Genomic DNA, 7,789 nt, shown 5'->3' with positions numbered 1-7,789 from the left:
TATCAGATTTAAAGATATCAATCATTCGCACTCGGTGATTACAGAGATGTAGGGAGCAAAATGTGTTACATTTCCGAGTATTGATTATATTTAATGTTACAATTTAAAAGAATTGCAAATCAAATTAGTAGGCAGAGATCATAAATTTCTCTTTTCTCTTTCTATTTTAATTAATTTACGTTTATTTACATAAATATAAATAACAATAACATTTTTTTCTTTTATGCAGATGTTCGTAGACAGATTTATATAAAATTTTCAGTGGGTGTTCAGGCGATGTGTCAGATAATAATAGTAAATAATAAGCTCTAAAAGGTTTAATGAGTTAATCCCATTATGTTTATAAAAACACTGAATCGATAACTCTAGAGAGATGTGATGCCTTAGTTTCACGCGTGGATGACACACTTCATATAACGCCTGGCTGATCGCAACTCAGACCCTTAGGACTTGTTTATAGGTATAAATGCTTTTAAACATATTTAACCGCATTTTACTTACATAAGTTTTATATATAGATTTTTTTATCTTATTTTAGTGCTTTTTATTTATTTTATTTGGAATAAAATAAATAAAAATCTTTAATCGGAAATTTATTTTTTAAATTGTGTTAATTGTTTACGTCATTTTATTCTACTGCCAGCAGACAGAGAACTAAAAAAATGTTTTTTTTTTTATACTAATTAAATTTAAATGACACTAACTTCAAGTATGATTTTTGTGTAACAAATATTTCAAAATTTTGAAAGTTACAATTGGAAATAGTTTCTATTTTCTTAGAAATGAAATAGAAATGGCTTGATCGTAGTCACGTAGAATAATTTTTTATGCTCGTACAAAACCATTTGACGGTTGACTTCTGATTACGTAAAAGTTTCTCAAGAATTAGTGAAGAAATTAATTGTAAAATTTAGTAATTTTAAATCTCAGGGGTTTGTTAGGAAATATATGAAAATAGTCATATAATAAAGTTATATATAAATGTTAAAACATTGCGCGATTTTTGTTTCTTGTATGTCGCATACACTTAACATACTGAGAACCGCTCGTAAGTAACAGTCAAATTAAATCAAGCTAGACTCGCCAGGCAAGTCGGCGGCAATGAAAGTGTTAAATACCATAGTAAACATATCGACATATTCGACACAATGAGTTATGTATCCATAGAAGAATTTTTCTGGCATTAATCCTATAGACTCTATGGTTATTTGATATTAGATTCACTTACAAATTATTTGTCGCAGTGAAATCACTGGTCATATAAAAAGTAGTTGACCTTCGGACCCCTACACCCTGTCCAATTAGGGCGGCGTTGTCGGCAGTCGAGCCGCGCCCCCGCAATCCCGATTCTAGCACGCAACTCTATTTGGTTGTATAGTGTGTACGATAAACTTAAGTGCGTAGTTTTATTATAAGCCTTAAAATATCATTTTAATTATTTGAAACTGTTTCTGTAGATATGGTAAAATTTTTGTTTATTATTTATTATTATTTTGTGTATGTATGTAATTGTATATTAAATTATTAACACAATGAAAACCTTCTGAAAACAAGTGTATCTGGTTCACAATATAATAAAATCATTAAATTAGTTTTCAACAAAAAAATAAAACGCTGCACTTGTTGGTAGCAAACCATGTGTACGGCCAATATCTCTCTATGTCAAGGGCAAGATAACGTGCGGACATACTGCACAAAAAAAATTATTAGAAACAAGATGATGCCGCGGAGTCACTCGCTCTTATCTATATAAAATATTAAATTCCATAGAAATTAGACTCCGTTTGTCGCTGTCAAGTGATAAAACGTCTAACTGTAAAGAGATATGGGAAATATAATGTCAATTTTTCACTTTATAGGATTTTTAATTATAAGTTCGTATTACATTTCTGAAGCTTTGATAGTTTTTTATTCTCTGTTTACTTTGTTACGAGCAAAATTAAAAACGTAATATAAAATACAATCATTAATTTTAAAGGCAACCCTACTCATGTCATAATTTCACGTGTTTTTGCGATAAATTACTTACATTGAAAGCAATGTCGGTACACATAATGGAGACTCAATCACGTCGCTTTTGCTACATTCGTCGCGATTTCGCTGACGTGTTCGTACAGGGTGACCATAAATATTTGAGGATATGTCCTGTTTCATTAAAGGTCCACCTTATATTCCTATTTGTCACATATTTGTAAAATAACTAGAGTTGATTATAATAGTACATATATATTTTTTATTTCTTTTTTACAAAGGGATACAGAATATTGTCTTCATAATAATAATTTTGGCGACGATTCGCTCTAAAAGACAAAAAAAAATCTCTGCCGTAGCCTAAACTAGGGATGATAATTCCAAACAATAGTTATTTAATTCCGCTTTGCACTAAAACAAACGAAGACTGACTGACTTTAGTTCTTTGTACAGTTGTCCTTTATCATTTCTAGTTGCTATAGTTCCTAGTTGATATCATGACTTGCGAAACTAAGATAAATGACGTCACCACACGTTGCCAGTAAATTGTTCCCGAGCGTAATGTGTTAAAAATAAAAATAAATAAAGCACGAAAATGCACTTCCAAGATCTTTTATGATACTTAAGAAAAGAGTTCATTTTGATTTATGTCTAAAAGTGAATGAGAGTGCAGAATATTTAGCTTAAAAGTAGATCACAATAAGATATTGAGTTTATCTAAACGTTGCAGTAAAATTAACATTTAAAAAAAAAGTTCGAAAAAATAGATATTTTTTTTATTTTTAGAGAATATTTTAGCTTTTTTAATAATCGTACATGGTTCTAATTAAGAATCATTATAAAAAGTGCTAATAATAAAATGATGGAAATAAAAAAAAATGCCCTTGAAAAAGCTCCCCTAATAAACGCGAACAACCGTAGAAACCACGTCAAGACACACTAAGGACCCAATTAAAATGTATTTAAAAGCTAATCCTATTTGCAATGCATAAAAATACACCTTGTTGCTAAGGAGGACCAGCCGTGGGTTTCGGGTGTCGAACTTTTATAAAAACATACCGTTTTCTCTCTCGTTCTCTTTGATAAAAAAGAGACAACATTAAAAGTGTCACGGTAGTGGAATTTCTAAATAATAATTCGCAAATGTCAGTACACATTATAAATTCAAGCTTTCTCAATAATTGGGAGCGACGTGTTTTGACGCGAGAATAAAGGAAGATACGTCACCGACAAATTGGATATTTCGTCAATTTCTTATCGGTCTGTAATTAAAATGGTAAAATGACGATAAGGTAACATTGAATAAAAAAAAGTAATCTATTTTTCCACGCTTACCGTAAATAAAGAAAATTTTTGTCATAGCACAGTTTTTATTTTAAACTGAAAAATGTATCAAGATATCACATGACAGTTTTATAAATTAAATTATTAATGATACAATTGACAAGTTACAATTTACGTCCTAGAAATTTTATAAACTGTCGGAATTCATAATTCGGTGGCAACAGACACCCTTCGTGTGACTAAAGGAAGAGATAAGACAGCAATTGTTAGATAATAATAAGAACATCAAGGCTTTTGACATGACATGACGTTACAGTAACAAGACGGTATTGTTCATAAAAGTTTCTGTCAGTCTGTGATGGCTTTTTAATTTAACAAAAAAAAATATTAACACAAATAACGTATAAGTTTTCACACAGCATTATTTAACAAGGGGATTAGAAATGTTATGTCAGTATTTTCTTTTGTGAAGTTAACCTTCTTATCTCTACTGCTGGACATAGTTTGATGGTTAATTAAGCTGTCTCTAAGTGTAGATTTTTCAAAATAAATCTACACTTAACTCCTACCTTAAGGTTGTAGTCACACTAATGTAATCATTATTCATTTTGATGCTCGTTCAGTTTTTATAATTTTAATACTGGCCATTGATTAAAAATTATGAAATAATAAATGAGGATAAGTATAGAAAAAAAAATATTCTAATATGCCAAGTTCATGTGGTCGTCAATATCTATAAGGCAAAGAATAAAATGGCAATCTTAAGACCATGCTATTGGATGACATTTGCAAAGGGTTACACCCTAGGACGTTACAAATTTTAAAATTACAAGGTGAAACTAAAACTTTTTTAAAAACAAGGTTTTAATATGTTCATTTAATTGGAAAAACTAAAAATTTTAAAAAAAAGTTACACTACTTGTCATGTTGATTCGAAAACGACGACGAGGCGACGGAAGACAGACCAACATGTCATCAAATAAATAAAATTGTCAGGAGATTTACAAACGTACTCAAAATTTCAACTCAATCAGAATCTAGGAAGTCGATCTTTTTCTTCAAGATTTGATGACAAACATCGGGAAATGTGAACTAAATAAAAGCTAGTAAAATAGCTCACCAAGTTATAAAAATTTGCTACATAACATTGAAGGTGCAAATAAATCAGACGTAGAGAATGTACTCGAAAAGTAACAATAAAAGAAAGCAAATAAATCATAGAGCTTCCTTCGCGTTGTCCGAAATTGTACAATAGTGTGAGAGTCTACAAATCAAATTGTGGTCGCATTACTACGTCAAAAGCGCTAGACAAATTTATGTTCGCCACAAGACTATTTGGAGTTCGTAAATCATGCGAATTGAATTACTATGAGTCCGGTGGCGATTACTACGATTTTGTACAATACGGAATGTCAAATAAAATATTTTTGTCAGTAGAGAAATGTTACAGTAAAATAAAGGCAATATTTTATTATTTACTAGTTGTGGAGCGCAACTCCGTTTGCGCGGAATTGAAAAAATAATATTTTGTCTTTGTTATCCAGAATTATAAAATAGTAACAAATAAATTTATTTTCTTTTAATAAAGGTATATCTTTGTATATCTGAACTTCTCTCAAACGACTGGACCGATTTTGATGAATTTTTTGTGTGTGTTCAAGGGGATCTGGGAATGGTTTAGATTCACAATTTTGTCCGCTGGACAATGTTTTTTTAATTAATTTCTAATTTATTAGTAGTTGTTAATTTTGGAATGTTTTACATTGGATCCGACAGACGGCGCTACCATCGCAGTGTCAAATTGTCAGACAACGTCTGTCGGGTCCGCTAGTAATATATATTAAATTCTCGTGTCACAATTTTCGTTCCCATACTCCTCCGAAACGGCTCTACCGATTCTCATGAAATTTTGTGAGCATATTGAGTAGGTCTGAGAATCAGCCAACATCTATTTTTAATCCCGCGCGGACGAAGTCGCGGGCGACAGCTAGTAAAGGTATAAACCAGTTCTTGACCACGAACTTAAGAAGTCGTTTAGTTCTAACAATAATCGATCAGAAATAAACTTTTTATTCTTGAATTGTTTATACTAAAATACTTCTAAACTCATTAAAAGAGAAATTAATTAAAAATGCAAACCAAAATAATATAAACAGACATTTTTAAATATAATACAAAGGTTACAGTTTGCAGCACAACAAAGGTCGCCTGGACTTGACAGATGTTTGAGTCGTGCGCGTTTAAATGCAGTGAATTTTATACTAAAAGTGGAATAATCGCCGTGAGACTGCGCTTCCGTGTTGACGGACTGGTTCTGGTTGGTAATAAAAATATTAGTATTAGTAACAATAAAATGAAACGACGGTATACATGAGAAATACAATCTTACGTTTCTTGTGAATTCTGCCGTTTTGTTAGAATTTCAAACGTTACTATTGACCTTGAATGTAATTGTATGATATATAATAATAGCGAAACTCGACATTCAGCATACAATAACATACAAATAAAATATATTATAATATATAATAAGAATAATATTAAACATAGTTTAAATTATTATACAAATCTATATTAATAATTACCTATCTTATATATATATATATATATATTATATCATAAGGTGGCAAACGAGCGAGCGGCCACCTGAAATCGCTGATATAGCGAAGTGACCGTTGCCCATAGACATACGCAGTTGCATATGCGTTGCCTACCTTCGATGGAGGAGAGGATGCACAGAATGAAAATATATTCCCTTTCCATGCATCCTCTCATCCGGAAAGTCCACTTCCACTTCCAATCCTTTCCTTATGAGAAAAAGGTGGGAAGGGAAAGAGGACGCACACTCATCAGACGAAACGCGGAATTGCTTCCACTTCACGCCTGTCTTCTGTGTGGTCGTGGTATTTCACCGGGCGAGCCGGGCCAATTCGTGCGAAGATGTTAAAGCGGGCTCTACCACTGTTAAATATATATATATATATATATAAAAGAAAGTCGTGTTAGTTACACTATTTATAACTCAAGAACGGCTTTACCAATATGCCTGAAAATTGGTGAGGAGGTAGCTTAGAACCAGGAGACGGACATAGGATACTATTTATTCATTTTTTTTCGAATTTATGCCTTGAAGAGCTGCTTTTTATTTAACTTACTAATATTATAAATGCGAATGATTAGATGGATGTGATGTGGATATACACTAATTTTTTTATATATCCACGTGGACGGATTATATAGAGAAAAGATTGCATTGAATAGGCTCCAAAACAACTGAATCGATTAAAAAAATTATTTGTTGGTAAGGTACAATATCCCCGGTTAACGTTGACTTTTTAGATATTTATTACTAGATTTTTTTTTATTCCGCGCAGATGAATTCGCGGGCAACTGTTAGTATATAAATATACGGACGAATTGATAACCTCCGTCTTTTTGAAGTCGGCTAATAAAATCCTTTAACACTATCAACGAATTATGGTCAAGTGTTAATCTTAATAATATTTTTTAATCTTTCAATGAGTTAAATCTTATTCTATCAAATTTTACGGGTATTAAATTATTAGATAAACGTTTCCACCATAGATGTAAAGGCAATTGTTGTGATACACGCCCTGGGTGGGATAAGGGTGGGGTCGCACCCTTATCTTTGACAATGTGAGAATAAGTTTTGATACAAACTGACGTCTGTCAATCACGTTCAAGGTGAAATTCGCGCAATGAATGCATTGCGAATTGAAAGAGAAACCGTAATGGTCCAGATTTGATAATGATCGCACGACGATATCGAATTTCAACAAAGTTTTTTAGCTATGTGGGCCAGTTGACAACCGGTTCAAAAGTTCACCTTATTTTGAACCCTTGAGTTACGATTCAACAACAAAATTAGCCAGGTCACAGCTCATCGCGATTTAAGTCGTCGAGCCGTGAGCTATCTGGTGACTCGAAGAGCTGATCTGTGAGGTAGTTCACTGATCTGCAAAACACATGTGAGTCGTGAGCTGATCTGCAAGTAATTCATTTTATTTGAGTTAACCGTATCTAAGGTATTAGGCTTATAGTTTCTTACATTATTTTGCTAGTGAATATTTTAAGTACGTACGATTATCTTACTTTAATTAGGATTTTCATTGTTGTAGCATCTCTTTAAAAATAAATATGTTTTTGTAGAAAAGTTTCGTCAGTGAAATATTACGGTTATAATGGAAGTAAAATTTACGAGTGAATTTTTACATTACTATGAAAAGAATTACAGGGTGTCATAAACAAGTAGAATAAAGTACTTAATAAACAAAATGGAAATTGTAAAATATTTCTATTGTAAATATTTTCTTTATATCCCTATGTATATTGTTAAATACACATTATAAACATTCTAAAATTGAATTCTGAGGAGCTTCAAAGACAATTTAAAAACCACAAAATTCCCCTAAAAATACGAATCTTGGTTTCCTTCTTTGATATGAAAATACATCAATGGAAATTATACTTTATTCATCAGAATTAAGGTTTAAATTGTAACGCAATTATAGCA

This window comes from Papilio xuthus, unplaced genomic scaffold (assembly GCF_000836235.2).
Source record: "Papilio xuthus unplaced genomic scaffold, Pxut_1.1 DF827777.1, whole genome shotgun sequence".
Taxonomy (NCBI): Eukaryota; Metazoa; Arthropoda; class Insecta; order Lepidoptera; family Papilionidae; genus Papilio; species Papilio xuthus.
The sequence above is the reverse complement of the archived record's forward strand: the minus strand, read 5'-3'. Positions refer to the sequence as shown.